The sequence below is a fragment of the Pipistrellus kuhlii genome, unplaced genomic scaffold, assembly GCF_014108245.1.
Source record: "Pipistrellus kuhlii isolate mPipKuh1 unplaced genomic scaffold, mPipKuh1.p scaffold_m20_p_10, whole genome shotgun sequence".
Taxonomy (NCBI): domain Eukaryota; kingdom Metazoa; phylum Chordata; class Mammalia; order Chiroptera; family Vespertilionidae; genus Pipistrellus; species Pipistrellus kuhlii.
The window spans coordinates 12,508,351-12,528,323 of NW_023425405.1; positions in this window are offsets into that span (position 1 = coordinate 12,508,351).

Consider the following 19,973-nt stretch of genomic DNA (forward strand, 5'->3'; position numbering starts at 1 on the left):
GGGGGCGGCCTTGGGGCCAGATCCCCAGCTCCCGCCGCCTGCCCACCTGCCCCGGGAAGGTGGGGGGTCGGGCTGGGAAGCCCGGGCTGGCTCCCCCCTCTGGGCCGGGCCCTGAAGGCCTGCCCTCGGGGCCCCCATGTGATGGGGTGCGGCAGCCTGCCCCCCGGGAGGCCACCAGAGGCTGATGAAGGCGGTGCTTTACCCGGACCAGCTAGGGGGCGCCTTCCTGCGGCCCAGGCACAGGAGCCAGAGCGCATGAGAGCCCCCCCCTGCAGGACCAGAGCCTCCAGAGGCCCGGCGTCTCCTGGGCGGGAAGGGGCCTGTGGCCGGGCGGGAGGAGGCCTGGGGGGCCGGAGGGGCGGCTTGTGCTGCAGGCGCAGGGGGGCTGAGCGGGGGGCAAAGCGCCCCCTGGAGGAGGACCAGCGCGGGCTCCTTCCAGCTCCATCGTCCCCCCCACCCCCACCCTGCAGGGCCCCTGGTGGTGGTGGGGGAGCAACTGACCAGCAGCACCACAAAGGCTGGGCCCCCACCCAGCGGGGCAGGCGGGAGGCCGGCGAGGTGGGCGGAGGGGGTGGGGTGGGCAGAGAAGCCTCCAGACTAAAGCTGCTGCAGGGCCTCCCAGCCCGCCCCGCCCGCCCGCCTAGCGGGAGAGGCGCTCCGAACCGGAATGATCCGGTTTGGAGTGGCTGCTCCCCCTCCCTCCATCCCTCCATCCCTCCATCCCCTCCCCTCCGTCCCCTCCATCCCGCCCCCGCCCCCTCCTCCGCCCCCACAGGCTGCTTTGCCGCAGTCCCCGACCAAGGTAAACAGGAGGAGGAGAGAATGCTCCGTTTCCATGGCAACCGGAGGGCAGCCGAGGTGCTCTCGGATGTCAGCGTGACGGGCTGGCTCCCCAGGAAAACGGCGGGGGAGGCGGGCGGGGGCCGCGGGGAGGGAGGAGGGGAGGAGGGGAGGAGGGGAGGGGGCCGCCACCCAGGGGGAGGCAGATGAGCGGGAAGGCTGGGGGTGCACAGACATGCCACCGACAACCAGGCCCAGGCCTCACATGGGGGGGGGGGGGCAGGGAACCACCCACGCCCTCCTGCGGGCAGCCCAGCCCAGGGGCGGTGGGACTGGGGCAGAAGCAGGTTCTGTCTGGCCCCGAGGCCCACACTGGCCCCCCTGCTGCCTCTTCTCTGGCCCCTCCCAGGCCTCCTGCTGCTCGTCTGGCCCCTGGAAGGCTGACCCTCCATGAGGCCCCCTGGCTGTCGGTGCCTGCGATGGAAACAGTGGCTTCTGCACGGGCTCAGGGGTGTGCATCGCAGAAGGGGCCCCCGCCCCAGCAGAGGGCCACAGTGTTCACCAGGTCACTCCACGCAGGAGGGCCTGCACACGGGGTCCTCTCTCGGGCCCTGTGAGGGCATCAGAAGCCTCTCCGGCCGGGGTCAGGGTACATCTGTGCCACCACACATGGGCAGGAGCCTCTCTCACCCGTGTGCGCAGGGATGGAGGACACCTAGCACAGGGCCAGGGTGTAGGTGGTGAACTCCTGCCCCTGCAGAACAAAGAACGTGGAGGGGTTTCCCAGGCCATGCAGAGAGGCCTGGCAGCGGGCTTTCAGGGCCCAGGAGGGCACACCCTCTGCATGGGCCCTGCCTGTGGTCTGCCTGGAGCCAGACTCCTTCAGGGCAGAACCGAGGGGCGGGAGGGAGCGCCAGGTGAGGACAAGAGCAGAGCAGACAGGCCCGCTTTTTCCTTGCAAAACACCAGGTATGCCGAGTCACGGCTGTGGACTCAAACGGCTCTGAACGGTAACCCCTGCCCCTGCCCCTGGGCGCACTCCGCTCCAATCACAGCGCCGCTCTGCTGAGCCGCCAGCAGCCAGACACGCTCCCCCTCAGGGCCCGGCACTGTCTGCGAGGCTCTTCCCCCAGCACTCACATGGCTCAGTCTCCCCCCTCCTTCAGTTCTTACTTCAAATGTCATCTCTGCAGTGAAACCGAGCCAGGCCGAGGACGCGGTGAGTCAGCCTGGCCTCCTCTGACCCCTCTGAGTGAACTGTACACAACACCTTCCCCAACGCTCCAGTCCTCTTCCTAAGGAATGGGGCTCCATCTCAGGATGTATCTTGTTCACTGCCCGACCTCCTCCGTTAGAACAAAGTGCCGTGAGGACAAGCGTGGTCTGTCCTGCTGTTCCGTCTGCCTTCCCCAGAGCCCTGCACAGAGTAGGTGCTCAGTGTACATTGCCGGAAGGACGCATGCATGGAGGGGTGGGTGGGTGGGTGAATCAATGAGGCCACAGGTTCAATAGGGGTTTTTTGTGTGTGTGTTTTTTTTTTAAATCTGTCTGGAAACAAGTGAAAGGTATACTGCAGCCTTAGAAGGCGCACTGTCAGCGTACTGCAGCCTTGCAGGTACACTGTCAGCGGGATCTAACACTGCCCTGGCAGGGCCCACATGAGATGCACACAGGACTTCCTATTAGAAAGAAGAGCCTGCCCCGGCCGTGGGGTTCAGTGGTTAGAGCCTTGGCCCATGCACTAAAGGGTCTTGGGTTCGATTCCCGGTGAAGGGCAGGTATCTGGGTTGCAGGTTGGTCCCCAGTCCTGGTCCAGAGGGTGTAGGAGGCAACTAATCGATGTGTCTCTCTCACATCAGTGTTTCTCAGTTTAAAAAATCCTCTGATGAGGATTAAAAAAATAAAAGAAAGTAGCTTAAACAAAACCTGGAGGTGGATGCTGCTGTTTATACGAGGCCGGGCAGCCCCGGCCGGTTTTATGTAAGATTCCTTCGATGCCACCGCGCTGATCGCATGGTGGAGTGACCCACGTCACCCCGAGGCCCCGGAGCCTGCCCGCCGGGGGGAGGGCAATAGGTGGGCTCCTGCCCCTGCCCCGTGCCGAGGCCCCGGGGGATTTCTCAGGATGGGTGACTCACACAGAGGTCTCTGCCCCTGAGACCCTCAGCTGGCGCACTGGGGGGAGATGTGGGGATGGGGGTGGGGAGGGAGCCCCGCCCCCTGCAGCGGGGCTGCGGTGACCCTCCGCCTCACTCCTCTCCCTGCCTCCCGTCCCTGCAGCTAATCAGCAACAGCAGGTTCCAGCAATCCGTCAGTCAGTCAGAACTCCCACTTGCAGCGTGAGTCACCTTCAATTTCCTGCCTGCCTGCCTCTTTCCTGATTGACCTGATAAATTCAGGACAGCTTTTATTGCTTTTGGAAAAAAGAAAAAGAAAAAAAAAAAAAACACAAAAAAACCCCGCCATTAAGATTTGCAGAGCCAAAAGCTGGTACAATGTAATCTTCATAGTAATTCACACACCGAGCTTCAAAAAAAAAAAAAAAAAAAAAGATGGAAAGTTAGCATTTCAGAGGTAATTTCATAAAAAGGATTATCAGATTAATCACTGTGTCAATTTAATAGTGGTGTCTAAAATAATTAATTAGCTTTCTTGGAGTCAGCGGTGCAAAAAAGGGCTCTAAAAGGTATAAAAATGACTGTGTCAGACGGTATGTTTTGGGTAATAGATCTCGAGAGAATTCACGTTGGAGTTGTCCCGTGGCGTGTCTGGCGTGGGTTCTGTGGCACAATGAGTTGGGGGTGTGTGTGGAAAGCTCTGGAAGTGGGAAGCCCAGGTCTCTCAGACTCTGGATGTGATTGGTAGAGGCACCTGGGCCCCTGCTGAGCAGAGGCCGACCTGCCACGTGGTGACCGCCCTGCCACCCCTGGGCCATGTGCCAGCCCCACTGCGGCTGCCAGGCCCGCCGAGGGCCGGCGTGAGCTGAGCCCACTTGTGAAAGGACTGTGAGCGCTCCGGGTGGAGTCACGTCAGCGGGGCCAGGGCTGCAGACAGGCTGAAGGGTCCAGAGCGACGCGGCACTCAGTCAGCCACCACCGTGGGGGCGAGGCTGTGCCCCGGTGGGAGGGAGGTGTCCCCCGCAAAGAGAGATTCGTGACCGCGCCGACTCCCAGGGCCTCGGAATGCGCCCTTATTGCGAGGTAGAGTCTTCAGGGAGGCCATCCAACTAAAAGGAGGTTATTACGGTGGTTGGCTCCTAATCCAATACCGCTGGCGTTCCTTTAGATTGAACAGGGAACTTGGGGCACCCTCCCAGAACCGCATGGGAAGGCAGAGATTGGGGCGGTGATTCCACAAGCCAAGGAGCACCAAAGCGTGCCAGCTGACCACCGGAGCTGGGGGGCGGATGGGACAGGGTCTCCCTCAGAGCCCTCAGACGGAGCCAGCAGCCAGCGCTGCTGACACCTTGATCTTGGACTTCCAGCCTCCAGAGCCACGTGGCAATCAGTTTCCGTTGGAACCACCTCGTTGGTGGTACTTCCTTACGGCTGACCTGGGCCTGGTGGAGACGTGGGTGTCGTTGTTTTTAATGTTCCCGTACTTTTTGTTTTTGAAAAGACTCATGTTTTTAGAGCAGTTTTAGGTTCCTAAAAAAAAAATGGAGCGGAAGGTGCAGGGATTTCCCATATTCCCCTGCACACAGGCACAGCCTTTCCGACTGTCAGCATCAGGCACCAGAGTGGGCCATTTGCTACAACTGAAGAACCTGCGCTGACACAGCATCCGCCCCCAGGGCACCCGGCTCACCTTAGGGCCCACTCTTGGTGGTGCCCAGCCTATGGGCTTGGACAAATACAGGACAGGTATCCACCATGAGGGTATCATACAGACTTTTCACTGCCCTAACGGTCCTCCCTGGCCATCTCCCCTCCCTCGAACCCTGGCAACCGCTGATTTATTTTTTACTTATTTTTTCACTGTCTCCATAGTTTGGTCCTTTCCAGAAAGTCGTAGAGTTGGGATCGTATGTTGCCTTTTCAGATCGGCTTCTTTCACTTGGTAATGATACGCAGGTAAAGTTCCTCCATGTCTTTTCCCAGCTTCCTACTTCATTTCCTTTTAGCACCAAATAACATCCCATTGTTCAGATGTACCACAGCGTACCCATTTTTATATTACTCTTTAAAATTGGGGGGAAAAATAAAACACTGGCTCAGGACAGAATGAAAAGCTATGACAAAGCTAGGTGGTAGATGTGCCGCACCAGCACGGCCATGGGTGAACCTGGCAGAGGGCGGTGAAGGATTTAGAAAAGACAGACGAGAATAAAACTGGGGCTAGAGGAGATGCTCCTCTCTGGTGGGGAGACAGCTCCACGCTCTGCAAGCCAAGTCTCTGTTGGATAGCCAGATTCCACCAGGCAAAGTCAGGGCACGGTCAAGATGTTTCTAGCGTTCTCCTGGGTTTTGAATCTACTCAATTGCACGCACCTGATCAAGCTGTGTTCACTTGCTGCGCCTCCTGCCGCCCATTCCCCTTAGCCACGTGGGACCACAGGTTCAGACCGGAAGGTCAGGCTTACGACTGTAGCTCATTAGTCCGAGGCCTGATCCTGTCCAGACGCTGCAGCCGCTCTCCACAGTAGGTAAGAGTATTCTCAATACTTTCTTGTAAAGAATTAAAAAGATTCAACGTTTTCCTCCTGGGGTTGCTGACCGCAGAGGCTCTGAGCTGGAGCTGTGGGGTCAGGCCTCCTCCACTTGGGGAGAGGCTGCCCCAGGAGAACAAGCCGGAGGATCGAGGGGCATCCAGGGCCTGTGCACCCGGCCCCAGCTGGCCAGGTGCCTTGGCCAATACGTGGCTTTGGGTCCCAGCATTCTACTTAGAATGTGGCCTTCCGGGCCATGCTTTCCTTTTCTCTAAAGTAAGAAATGCCAGCCCTGGCCCATGTACACAGCGGTTAGAGAATCGGTCCGTGAGGGTCTAGGGTTCGATTCCTGTCAAGGTCATGTACCTGGGTTGCAGGTTTGATCCCCAGTCCCGGTCCAAGGACACATCGAGGAGGCAACCAATTGATGTGTCTCACTGTCTCTCTACCTCCCTCCCTCCTTTTCCCCTTCCCTCCCTTTCACTCTCTACAAATCAATGGAAAAAATATCCTCAGGTGAGGATTAAGCAAAGTAACTAAATAAAACGTGAAAATTTGGCCTGGAAAGGTCGTGAGGATCAGCCACAGGAAGAAAATCAAGGTGATCTGGAAAGTGCCAGGACGTCGGTAGGTGTCCGGTGCGCTGCTCCCTGGCCATTGATGCCACCTTCCACAGCTGGGAGCAGCGCTGGTCCCTGCCAGCCGCACCACCCACCAGACCTCTCCTCCCTCAGGCCCTCGCTAGCTTGGTGCGGGCCTCTCTCTGGGGTCTGCTGCCCCAGCCTTTGCCTGGGTGCTCCCGGGAGGATGACGGCCAGCTCCTTCAGAAAGGGCACAGTGGCCAAGACGCCGGCGACCTCTGCGTGCATGGCCAGCGCAGGCAGAGCCTCCACAGCTGTGGAAGAAGCTTCGCGGGCTTCCAGGGCTGAGGAAAAGGAGTCTGAGAGGGCCCGGCAGAGGAGCAGGGGCTGGGCATTTTCGCCAGAGGAGGGTGCGAGGGGCTTTCGGGGGTGGCCTTCAGGTCTGGAAACTTAGATTCCATGCAAACTCAAAGGCCAGCGTGAACCACCAGCTCTCTTCTCTGCCCCCTCCAGGACGGCCCCCTGGGCGGTCTGCCTCTCCCTCTCTCCTTCACAGACTCGGGTTCAGGCTCTCCCTGTGAGAGCGGAGGGCTCCTGGGAGAGCACTTGGCCTTGGAGGAAGAATTCCACTCCTTTTCTTGTCTTTTCAACCACTGGAATGTACTTCCTGCTTTTAGATTTCCCACCTTTCTTCATGGGAGCTCTTAAATTCCATGTTGGGATTTTGGACCCAGACTATGGAACAGAGGTGGGCTGGTCTGGGGTGGGGGGGTGCAGGAAGCAGATGTCTTAGATAGAAGCAGTTTGGGGGCACAACTTTTATTCATTTGGGGAGTAAATTGTTTTTGTCAACTTGGATCCTACAATAGTGTGTTCGCTCGCTGTCCCCCAGGTGGGGGGGGGCGTGAGCCCAGGTGGCACAGCCCCTCCTCATGCCCGCTGGCAAGGCCGCTGGAAGGACCAGCTGGTGCGGCGGCTTCCTAGTTATTTTATTCTTTAACATCCAACTGATTAAAGTCCTTCAAGCGCAACAGGGAAGCCAGAGAATAGTCCTCTGGGTTTCCTCTTAGTGAGGTCAGGACTGAGAGGACCGAGCACAGAGCGGAGCCGCCCCGCTGGGGGCCCTGGACTCGCTGACCAGAGGCCTTGCTGACCCCTGAGTTACCTTCTCCCTCCTCGCCGCAGGGAGTGCTGCCGGCCGCCGTTTTCCAGAAGACTCTCTCAGTGGCTTCAGTTAAAATTTGACCCAGCTTCGGGGACAGGGGAGCTGAAAGGCCTGTTAAGACATTTGACCCTGAAAGCCCACAAGTCGTCCTGCTGCAGGCGGGTGGGGGGCACTGCCCCAGGTCCTGCTGCCTGGGGACTGGCCTCGGGGTGCAGGGCCAGGACCTGTTCCTTGCAGAGGAGCCTGGGGGCTCCCCGTTCTGCTGGGCAGGAAGGGCCCACTCCAGCCTGCCTAGCGCTCAGCCAAGTGGGCTCAGGATGGCCACCTGCTGCCCAGTCTCCGCTGCACCCACACCGGCTCTGGGTCTGCCACCAGGTGCCTCATCCTCGTCCAGTGAAGGGGATTGCAGGGGGAGGGGGGGGGGGGGGGCAGATGGGGCCAGGCAGGCCACCTGCGCCAGGTGTGGGTGCTCAGGAGGCAGCGCGGGTTGTGGGCTTTGTCCCAAGGGCCCGCCACCCCTCAGCACCTCCCACGGGGCCTCCTGGAGCCCCACTCCAGCTTGTCACCTTTTAACGCAGCCGGCAGTGTAGCACCAGCTGTGTGCAGAACCCACACTAGACCCTGGGGAGTGGAAAGGAAACAGGATATTCTAAAATGGCCAGGAAACACAAATCTACGCAACATGACCCGAGCACAGAGCCAGCAGACAGGCACTTTTACGACGCGCAAACCATGAGGCTTCAGGAGATGGGGCAGAGGCGCGAACAGAGGTGAGATAGAAGTTCAAGGACACTAGCGTGCAGGGGACAACTGTCCCCCGGGGAGCTGTCTGCTACTAGGCTAAGGCTGGGCCACCCCTCCCAGCGCCAGGGGACGGAGGGAAGCCGTGCACAGTCAGTGCTCCCTGCAGGTGGCTGTGGGGCGCACCCGCCGGGCGGGCAGCGGCTCGGGCCTGAGTCTGCGGGAGCCCCACTGCGGCCCTGGTTAAGGAGGACACCCAGGAGGACCCGTCACACTAGGTTCTGCCTCCGTGGACTGGGGTGAGCACAAAGCGTCGCCTGTTGTAAGAGCTGCTGCGGCCACACCGGGGTCACTCCAGCAGGAGCCTCAGGAAGGGGACTTGGAGGAGGCTATTTCCCACTGGTTAAGCCTCCTCTACAGGCAGCACCCTCCGTGCCCAACACAGACCACACACTCCTACATACCACACACGCACACACACACGCACACACACACAGTCCCGGCCAGGCTCCGTGGAAGGAGCTGGAACCGGTGATGCAGGCAGGCAAGTGATCGGAGGCCACGGCGGAGCAGGGAGCCGATGGCCCTCCGCCCGCCGCTGCGCCGGCCGGTGCGTCACCGACGCTGCGCGGGCGGAGGGCCCCGGGCTATTGTTCCTGCAGCGGCGCGGCTGCAGACAGCTTCGCACCTCGCAATGAGATTTATCGATCTCATTTTGCAGACGGAGAAAACAGATACTGGGGAGGAAAGTGATTAGCCAAAGGTGGGAGCCGCGAGGCCCCGGGCACATTGTGTTCAATAAACGCGCAGGCGGGGGAGGAAGGACGGAAATGAGACTGAAGTGCTGCAGCCAGACCCCTTCCCCTTCTCCGGGGCCGAGCAGGTGGGCAGGATGGAGGCCGGCGGGGCCGGCCTGGCCTTTCCTGTCCGGGGCTTTTCACGCTTACCCCCCCCCCCCTCCCCGCTTCCTCCAGCTTCTGGCAGGAGAGGGGCAAACAGCAGTGACCACTAAAGCGGTGTGAAACCCCCCTCCTCTTGGGAGCCTTTGGCACAGCTGTGGAAGGAGAGGCTCACATCTGGATGGAGCAGACAGCAGCCAGGGGAGCTGGTGCTTGAGTCGCCACAGGGACCTCCCTCCCTCTCGCTGCCCCGCACAGACAGACAGCTCAGCAGCAGCCTTTGGGAGGGCAGAGTTTGGAAGCAGAGGCTCCTCCTGGAAGTCCTCCACCTTCTCTAAACAGTCCCTCCGGCGACAGCTTCCTCTCAGCCCAGCCCCTACCCACACCACCCGCCCCAGGCACCTCCGATGCCTCTCAGACCCAGAGAGCCCCGGAGAGGCGCCCTGCCCTGTGAGGCTCCTTGGGGTGGAGGACGGGAAAGGGGGGGGGGGGGCAGTTGACTCTGAAGAAACATGGGCCACAGAGTCTGCATCCCGGAGGCTGGGACCGGGAGCCTGGGCTTGCGGCTCAGTGAGCTACTCCCAGATCTGGAGCCCACAGAAGGGGATGGAAAACGAGGGTTTCTCTTGCCCACAACTCCCCAGTCACCAGAAGGACGTGGTCAGCAGCCCGGCGTCACGGAGAGGCCAGGACAGAAGCCTTCGAGGCTGAGAGCCCCTGGGGGGTCAGAGGGAGGTGCCCTTTCCTCCCCTGGGTGCGGGCAGGCCCTGGGGCACTGCCTGGCTTCGGCTCCCACCGGGCCTCAAGTTTTTATTTTATTTCATTGATTTTTTACAGAGAGGAAGGGATAGAGAGTCAGAAACAACGCTGAGAGAGAAACGTCGACCAGCTGCCTCCTGCACACCCCCTTCTGGGGATGTGCCCGCAACCAAGGTACATGTCCTTGACCGGAATCGAACCTGGGACCCTTGAGTCCGCAGGCCGACGCTCTGTCCACTGAGCCAAACCGGTTTCGGCTGGGGCTCAGGTTTTGTCCTCTAGCTAAGGGCGCAGCTCAAAGCGCGTTAGAAACCCCAGTTCTTCAGTGTGCGGTGGGGGCAGGAGGAGGAGGGAGACTGGGAGGGTAAGGGCTGGAGGGCAGGGGCCAGGGAGGCGTCAGGCCTGCTCAGCCAGGGATGCCCCGTGATATCCCCCCAGAGGCAGAGGTGCCAGCGGCCTTGGGATTCAAGCCAGGAGCAGGTGGCCATTAGATGCCTGGCCCCCAGCCTCCTGGCCCCCAGCTCCTGAGGCCCCACAGATAATCTGGCACCTTTCCGACGCCAGCTGCGCATCCTGGCACCAGGTCCTGCCCCCAGGAGAGCCCGAGGTGCACGCGGCCGCCTCGGGGACCGGATGCATGACTCACTCTCTGCTTGCTAATCGCTCCCCTCTCCTTCGCCTCACATCTCACACAGCCTGTCTTCCCCGGAGACAAGCGGAGCGTGCCCATCTGACACCGCCTGCCCGCTCCCTGTGACAGTCATCTGTCCTCACCGCGGCCCTGCCGTGCTTCACCCCACCCCGCTTCCTGCTCCAGCCTCCCCCCACCCAACAACAGTCCATATGCCTGTCCCCCTCACCCCAATCCAGCGCTGTCAGGTGAGCTGGGCACCTGAAGGCAGCTGTGTGTCCTCCTCCCCAGCCTGGAGGCCCATGGAGAGGAGGAGAGCACAGTGGCCACCATTCGGCCTTTCTGTGGCCGGTGGCATCTCCCCTAAAGGGAGTTAGAAGCCAAAACCTGCTACGACTGGTTTGGCTCAGTGGATAGAGTGTTGGCCTGTGGACTGAAGGGTCCCAGGTTCGATTCCGGTCAAGGGCATGTACCTTGGTTGCGGGCACATCCCCAGTGCGGGGGTATGTGTGTGCATGCGCGTGTGCAGGAGGCGGCTGATTAATATTTCTACTTTCTATCCCTCTCCCTTCCTCTCTGTAAAAAAATCAATAAAAATAAATTTAAAAAAAGCCAAACCTGGCTCCTGGTTGTGTCTCTGCTTTGACCAGAGGCTGGAAGAAGGGGCCTGCCCAAGTAGGTCCAAGGAGGGTCCAAGATGCCCCTGCCCGGGCGCCGCAGAGCCAGCCTGTGGGGCAGACCCCTTCCCGCAGGGCAGCCAGGGCTCGGGGGCTGAGCAGATGCTGGGCCCTCCCAGGCCCCGTGGGGCTTCTGTGACATGAAACAGCCCAGCTGCTTGGTGCCCGAGGCCACTTCTAAGCTACCTAAGCTGGGACAAGAAAAACAACTCGCCCAAAAGCTGGTCTGCACGTGGTGGTGGTATTTCACAATAGGAACAGTTTCTTTGTTCTGGGAGGCTCACCAGACGTGGCCTCCCACGCCTGCCACCTGGACAGTCACACAGGACCCTCCACTCAGAAGCTCTGTGGTGGCCATTTTTAAAAAAATATATATTTTATTGATTAAAAAATATATATATATATATTTAATTGATTTTTTTACAGAGAGGAAGAGAGAGGAATAGAGAGCTAGAAACATCGATGAGAGAGAAACATCGACCAGCTGCCTCCTGCACACCCCCTACTGGGGATGTGCCCGCAACCAAGGTACATGCCCTTGACCGGAATCGAACCCTGGACCCTTCAGTCCGCAGACCGACGCTCTACCACTGAGCCAAACCGGTTTCGGCAATTTTATTGATTTTTAAAAATATATATATATTTTAATTGATTTTTTTACAGAGAAGAAGGGAGAGGGATAGAGAGCTAGAAACATTGATGAGAGTCATCAATCAGCTGCCTCCTGCATGCCCCCCACCTGGGATGTGCCCACAACCAAGGCACATTTCCTTGACCGGAACTGGGACCCTTGAGTCTGCAGGCCTACGCTCCATCCACTGAGCCAAACTGGTTTCGGCATGCTGTGGCCATCTTTAACCCTTTGCACTCCGCTGTCTTCTCTCAGGGGACATCGGAATTCTAGCATATCACTCGGATGTCCCCTCTCAGGGGGGACATTGCAGTTTATTAGTGATTACGGGGAATTGAGTTAATTCAACGCACGTGTCTGCCGCAAAGTAGCGTCGAGTAGCTGGTAGCCAATGTCCAGAACGGTTCGGAGTTCAAAGGGTTAAATTATTGAGCAAGGTGCCCGCATTTTCATTTGGTGTCGAGCCCCTGCGAGTTATGCAGCTGGTGCTGGCTGGACGCACTTAGAACGGACTAAGGAGAAGCTGGTGGACCTGCCTGTGATGTTTTGTTCTGTAGGGTGTTGGCATCTGCAATGCAGAACTCGGGTTTCCCATCGGTGCCTGGGGCAGGGGGAGAGGGGGCCGGTGACAGTGCTTGGGGGGAGTTAAACTGGTCAGGGGGGTGGTGGTCCTGGACGCACAGCAGACCTCTCCTGGGTGACAGGCTGCTGTCTAACACCCCCTCTCCTCTCCCGGGGGAGGTGGAGCAGGAAGCGGGTGGTGAAGCACAGCAGGGCCGCAGTGAGGACAGATGACTGTGTCACGGAGAGCAGGCAGGCGAGGTGTCAGACGGGCACGCTCCGCTTGTCTCCGGGCAAGGCAGGCTGTGCTGGGATGATAAGCTGGCCAGGGCCTTTGTGAACAAAAACTGCTTTCCCAGAGCCCTCTGCAGCGAGACGTGTCCGCGTGGCTAAGTGCCGGCCCCCGTCCGGGAGCCCTCAGACACAGGGCGCTTCTCCTTCCTTCTGGGTCGCAGGGCAGAGACATTTTAAACCTTTAGGCTAAGATCTGAAGCAGTCAGAAGCACACACGCTATCTGTTCTTTCACAACAGAAATGTACGTAAGCGTGAATTGGCACATAGTTGTCCTTTAATTTTTTTTAATTTTAATCCTGACCCGAGGGTGTTTATTTTCCCATTGATTTTTAGAGTGGAAGAGAGGGAGGAGGAGGAGGAGAGACAGAGAGAGAAAGAAGGAGAAACATCCGTGTGAGAGAGACACATGTATTGGTTGCTTTCCACATGAGCGGTGATGGGGCAGGGATAGAACCTGCAACCCAGGTACTTGCCCTTGACCAGGAATTGGACCGCAGACCCTTCAGTGTGTGTGTGTGTGTGTGTGGGTGATGCTCTAACCACTGAGCAGCACTGGCCAGGGCCTAGTTGCGCTTTAATATTTAGTTCTTCAAACAGTGACCCATCTTTAAAGGGGACAGGGACTCTGGTGGGAAAAGCAGATAACACGTAAAAGCTTAGGCATGTGCAAGGAAGAAGAGCTGAGTGGGGTGAGGGGGTGGTGAGTGATAGTGCTATTTTAGGGTGATAAGAAAGGGTCGAGGAGGTGCTATCTGAGCCGTGACAGACAGCTGGGGGAAGAACACTCCAGCAAGAGGGGTACGTTCAAATTGTTTTGCCATAAGGGGGAATCTCTTACCAGATTCAGACTTACACTTCCAACTTCCTGTCTCCTCCATCTGGATGTCCCAGTGGCAGCTCAAACTCTGTTTATTTATTCATTTATTTAAATATATTTTATTGATTTTTTACAGAGAGGAAGAGAGAGGGATAGAGAGTTAGAAACATTGATGAGAGAAAATCATCAATCAGCTGCCTCTTGCACACCCCTCACTGGGGATGTGCCCGCAACCAAGGTACATGCCCTTGACCGGAATCGAACCTGGGACCTTTCTATCCACTGAGCCAGACCGGTTTCGGCTCAAACTCAGTGTGCTTAAAATCTCCCTCTTGCTCTGCACCAGCTCCTCGGCCTCCTTGCTCTACTTCCGTCATTAGTGTCACTATCTCCAGAATTACCTGGACGGAAATCTTGGAGTTGTGTGCCCTGTTTTCTGGTCATGCTCATGGCTTCCACAAACGCTCTCCCATCTTCTCCGCCACCTCTGGAGTCCAGGCCCTGGGTTACGGAGGGGCCTCCTCACAGGCCTGCCCACCTGTGGCCAGTCAGCTTCTTGCAGCACTGCTTTGACTTAATTCTCCTCTACAAATACAGCCTGCGGTCCTTCCCCACAACCGCAGGTCCCCCTTTCCTTCCCAGTTCCCCAAGGACAGCCTCTCCTCGCCCATCCTCATGCCCCGAGCCTTGCTGCTTCCTCCTCCTCCTGAAATTCAATCATCACTTCTCCCAGGAAGTTTCTCCTCGGTTCTCACTCAGCAGAGCTTTCTCTTCCTTTGACCTATAAAATTCGATCTGCACCCCCTTTTTTTTTCTGGCCCTTTTCTACAATCATCCATATTCCCATTTCAACTAGTGAGTTCACATCTGACTAGGGTAAACGGGACAGTGAGTGAAAAAAGATATTCTTTTCCAGTCCTTGGCTATCTGAATGCATATTTTTATGTAATTGTAATCTCAGTAGACAGACAACATTGTTTTGACTTCTACTCAACATTTCCCCTATCTTCCTACAGTATAAGTTGTAAGAGTTTTAAAAAGAGGTCAAAATACATCTATAAGTGTCTCAGAGTTGATCTGGCACTGGGTATTGGGTGGGTTTTGGTTTGGGCTATTATAAACAAGCTTTTTGAGGGGGGAAAAAGGATATCTTAAATCTTCTCTGTATTCCTAGCGCTTAGCAAACTACTTCAATCAGTATTTATTAGGTGAGTAGGTGACAAAATGCACACAACAGGCATGTTTAGGCACAACTTTCCCCCGTTATTTCCCTAGGATACATTTTCCTGGGCTCAGTGAACCAAAGTAACGATATTTTGGGGGAGTGTGGGATATTGCACATGGTGGCAGACTTTGTATTTTTCCACAAATGGCCACATTAATAAATGTTCCATCCTACATCCTGTGATGTGAGACATCCTTCCACTGAGAGGTGGGGGTCTCCTTCCCTTTGAAAGTGGTCAGTTCTTTGTAGCTGCTTTGATCAACAGGATGCAGTGAAACACAGCTTTCCAGCCTAGAATATAGAGGTAATATGCTTCCTCCTCTTTCTCAAGGTCCTTGCCCTTAGAATTCAGTCACCATGTTCCGAGGAAGCCCAGGCCACATATGGACATTCTGTCCACATTCCCAGCCACTAGACATGTGAGTGAATAAACTCTTCCAGCTCCAGACATTGTGGAGTGGAAAGGAGCCATCCCTGTTGTGTCCCATCTAAATTCCTGCCTATGAAGAGAGACTAAATGAGCGTAATTGTTCTGAGGTAATTTGTTATGCAGCAGGAGTGACTAAAACACACACACAGTCCTATGTTGTGTTCCTAAAGGGTTGTACCAGTTTGCAGTGCCACCAGCAGTGGAGGGGGGTGACAGACTCACCACCTCATGAGTCCTGGAGCTTGGTTTCTTTGGGGGCACTTACTCCAATCTACCGGGTTCTCGCCCCAGCCTTACAAAGGGTTCAGCATTCTGGAGATAGGGGCTGCGCGTAGATTCAAGAAGGAGTCCAAAGACGAAAGATAATTTTGAAAGGCATTGGGGGTCAGAGGATCTTCAGCTAACAGGAACTGAAGACTCTCCTCCTTCACTTAGGACCCTGCTTTATCCTAAGGCAAGGTAGATATAATACACTTCAAAGGGTAGAATACAGAAGCATTGCCAGTTTGGGGAATAGCTTACAGCAATTCAGGTGTTTGACCAACAGGAGGCAATAAAATGCCCTGAGCTGTCTTGCAGTTAACAATCCTATTCCAGTTTGGGGGAAGTGCAGTTTAGCCATTTCCAACAGGTAAACTACATATGTGTCTCACCCTTGTTGAGCTGACCAAGTCCCATCAACCTTTTGACAGAACTCTTGTAATTATTACATGCTGGAATCGGTTCTCGGCATCCATCCTCTCCATATCTCACCTCTACTTCTAAAGAGTAAGCAACTTGAGGGGATACATCATTGCACTTTTGTACATAGTTCTGAGCAGGCACTGGGTAAATGCGGGTACATTTGTTCAAAGTATATATAACTAGGGTACTTTTGTGGGACTGCCCTAGCCAGGAGGCAGACTATGACTAGTCCACGGTCTGGACTAAGCATGAAGAAAGTGCTTCCTGAAAATTTCAGTCCAAAAAAGGCCTTGCTTTTCAAGTGAATTCTGCTTACTTAATCCAATTATTGATTCAACACATATTTACAAAGCATCTAATACACACCTGCTCTCAAGGAAGCTGCAGTCTAGTAGAAACCTTCATTGTTTACAGGAGTTTCATCCCAGACCTGCAGTTTGCCTTGGGTGTTTTTCTAGCTTTTGCCCCACTATTGCACTTGCCAGGATAGGAGGAGAGCGAGCTAGCAACACTCACAGACTCCTCTCTAATAAAAACTACGGGGGTGGGTGAAGAGAGAGGGGGTATATGTGGGGAAATAGAGCTGCAAGGTGGGAAAAGGCAGCAGTGTACTCAGTAATATAGTAACCTCGAGGAAATGTAATTACTCCGGCTACATAGAAAATAGCTAGTCTTACTGAAGAGACATTATTCTAGGATGTGGATTTTGCCTCCAAGTTCTGTCCAAGGCACTTGGTCTAAGTGGAGTCTAACCACCACTTGAAGGCATTTAACTCCAGGAATTTTCAAGATGGCATAACAAAGACTTTAAAGAACTCAAGCAGAACATTGCACTGACTCTTGTTAAGGGTGGTTAACAAACTTGAGATGGAAGCCATATAACACTTTCTCAAACCACCGGGCTTGGGGCTGGTGGCTTTAGTTCAGACTTCTTTGTGTCAAGTCTCATTTCAGGAGCTAGCTGGACTCCTCTCGCCCCTCAGGCTGTCCAGGGACGATACCCCTCCGGATTTGGAACACGAGGAGTCTTTCTTTGGAGTTGGAGCTCAGTAAGCTAATGCCTGTATCTTGAGCCAAAACTATCCCAGAGCTGCCTGACTCGTTTACACACCATGTGTTTGAGGAAGAAGCATGCCTGGCTGCTGCTCCTGAAAGTTTTGCCCCCGACAAAGCAGATCACCACCTTCTGACTTGCCTCCTATGGGTCGCAGTTCATGAAAGCAGAGTCTGATTTAGGATTGGTATTTTTTCCCTTTAGTTTAGAAATGGGAAAGGAGAATGTTTTCTTGGTAGACCAGAAAGCCTAGCCCTAGGCTACAAGGACAGTGCTGTTGACTGGATGGCGCCGAAGGACAGAGGGAGGAGACCACAGATACAGTTGGCTAGGATGGTTGGGATGTCAAGGCCATGAAGATCTGTAGTTCAGCATGACCCCAAAATGAGATAGTTGTGTTGCAAAGCCAAAGGGCCATTTCCTAGTTTTACACTAATGTTATTTTGAAAAACTTTTAAATGTTTTTTTTTTTTTTTAAACTACCTAAAAGTACTATCACTTTTAGCTTCTCAATGATCTGAGGCATGGGGGGTATCTTTATATTAATCAGAAATCACAGTGTAAAAGGTTAATTGCTCTGCCCCAATCAGTGACAAAGCTCAGCCCTCACAAGCTGTAGCCCAGTTAGGCCACTAGCTCTTCTAGACAGACTTTGGAATATGCGTTTTGTTTTTAGGGCATGAAAAAATTTACTTACAGCTTTCAGTTTCATCCATAGCAGTGCCCAGGGTTGTTTGTGTGTGACTTTGCTATTAAATATATTTGGGGTCACTGCTGTCCTAGGTGGACAGGGTCCCAGAGACACCCAAAGCTGTTCTCCATCTTCTTCCTAATCCCAAATGAGGTGCCACTCCTGTAGAATCAACACCCTGTTCCCCAGGTCAGTGCAGCTCACTCACTGTGGAAATGAAATTACTGATGGCCATCCAGGGGACAAATTGGCGATATGGCTCACAGCTAATGCCTACTAATCCTGCAAATTCAACAGCAAGAGACGTGGTAGTCACTGGGGCCCAAGAAGTACAGGTCCTGACTGTGCAAACCCCTCTAAGGGGCAGACAAGGGCCCCACCCAAATCCTTCCCCAAAGCCTTCTTGCCATAGAGCTCAGCCCTCTGCTGCCTGCCCTCACACCCTGTCTGGGACAGCCAGAGGGCTAAGTGAACCAGCCCTGTGGCATCGGGGACAGGGTGCTGCTGCTGAGTGCACTGGGAGACCCCAGGAGTCCGCGGAATTGGTGGTGTCGTTTTCCTAGCACCTTCACTTTCCGGCAGCTGCCCAGAAATGTGTCCTCCTCCTTACCTAACCACAAAAGGAAAGCCAGTCTGGGCTGCTCAAAGAAGAATGTAAGCCTTTCTAAAAAAGTAAGGGTCTTCAGCAAGTCCTCTTCCACAGCAGTGGGAACTGTTCTTTTAATGAGGATGAAGCCGATATAAGGATTCTATGTTAGAGATACTAGAAGTCATTCATGAATCCATTCATATGACTGCTATGCACCAAGAAAGGGGCACAGATCTAATCACCCTGGGGGAAATGGCTGCCAGCTGGAGCAGTCAGGATCAGCTCCAAAAGGGAGCAGGTGTCATTAGAGTGAAGTCTGTCGGCAGGGTAGACTGTGGAGGGGGATGGGGTATTCCCAGTGATCAGGGCGACCGGAGGTAGCTTGCAGGGAGCCCAGCAAGGAGCAGCCTGCAACAGCTAGAGCCAAGGTCTGGGGGATAAGGCTAGTGTGGAACCAGATTGTGGAGGGCTTTAAATGTCAGGCTACGGAATTTATCAGGGAAATGAAATGATCAAACAGGTGTTTTAGGAAGATGAATTTGAAGAGAATGTGCAGGATGAATTGGAAAATCTGGAAGCATGGCAACAATTAGGAAGCTGTGAGATTAATTAGGCTGCTGTAGTAGTCCTATGTGAATTGATAAGGGTGTAAATGAGCATAGCACCAGCAGAAATGGAAAGGGACAGCTGCAAGAGACATTGTTAAGAAAGAATGGATGAGGTTTGCTGCCTGATTGGATTGGGGACCCAGGGAGCTCAAGGAATCAAAGATGACACGAGAGTTTTGGGCGTAGACAACTGCTGATACACTGGACAGAAAAAGGGATGTTAGAAGAGGGAGCTGTTTTCAGCACATAAGAATTCAGTTCAGACAGAGCCTGCAGGATACCTAAGTGGAAATGTCTGATAGGTCACAGGAAATTTAAAACCAGAACTCAGGAGGGATGTTTTGGTTGGTGATGAACGTGAGAATCAAGTGCAGAGAAGTGATAAATGAAGTCGTGGAATGAATGAGATCTCCAAGGAAAAGCCTAACACAGTGAAATGGAGGACCAAAGACTGATCTCTGAGGAATGCCCACATTTAAAGGGCTTCTATTACAAACCTGAGCTTAGAAAGTGCCATTCACATGCTGCATGTCCTCACCATTAAAATCAGTTTAAAGTGTCTTATCAATTTGAGAAAGCCAAGCAACATAGCATTTTTATGACTCAATAGGAAGTAAATTATATTAATCTAACTATGCCTCTAAAGAAATTTGGCTGAATTCAAGGCTCATATCCAGAGGGGGGGAAAAAATGATGTAGTGATCATAATCTAGAAGATTAGTGGATTTGAGCCCACAAGGATGTCAAGCAATAAAAACTTGTGAAAAATATCCTATAAATAACATTTAATTAGAGGAAAGTAAATATTTACTCATTTTAAACACAGGACCAATAAATTTACCATATTTGCAGTACCCTGTCTTCCTGTGTGAATTTTTAATAAAGGCTGCATTAAAGCATAGGCTGGCTAAACCATTTGTGAAGATGAGTTAATATAGGAAAGCTACCCAGAGTATAGTAAGCCCCACTGGACTTAGCATGCAAACAGAATATCTTTTCTTTTTTTACGCTTAGTCTTTTTACTTGTATATTTACAGTATATTATATTTTTTGACAATCATTTAAAAAAAGAAAATAGCCGAAATCGGTTTGGCTCAGTGGATGAAGGGTCCCGGGTTCGACTCCAGTCAAGGGCATGTACCTGGGTTGTGGGCACATCCCCAGTGGGAGGTATGCAGGACGCAGCTGATAGATGATTCTCTCTCATCAATGTTTCTAACTCCCTTTCTCCTTTCCTCTCTGTAAAAAATCAATAAAATATATTAAAAAAAATAAAAAAATAAAAATATTGTAGCTTTGAATTTTTGGACTAAAGATGCTTTAAATCCTATAAAGAAATATTTTGTTTTGTTTTATGTACTGCTAATATTTTGCCTTTATTGCCTTTAATAAATAATATGCACCAAATGGTCAAACAGCAAAGCAACTGTTATCCTATGACACCTTTAATAACTCTTGAAAGAGTGGACTTAATCCTGGCCGGGTTGCTCCGTGGCTAGAGTGACAG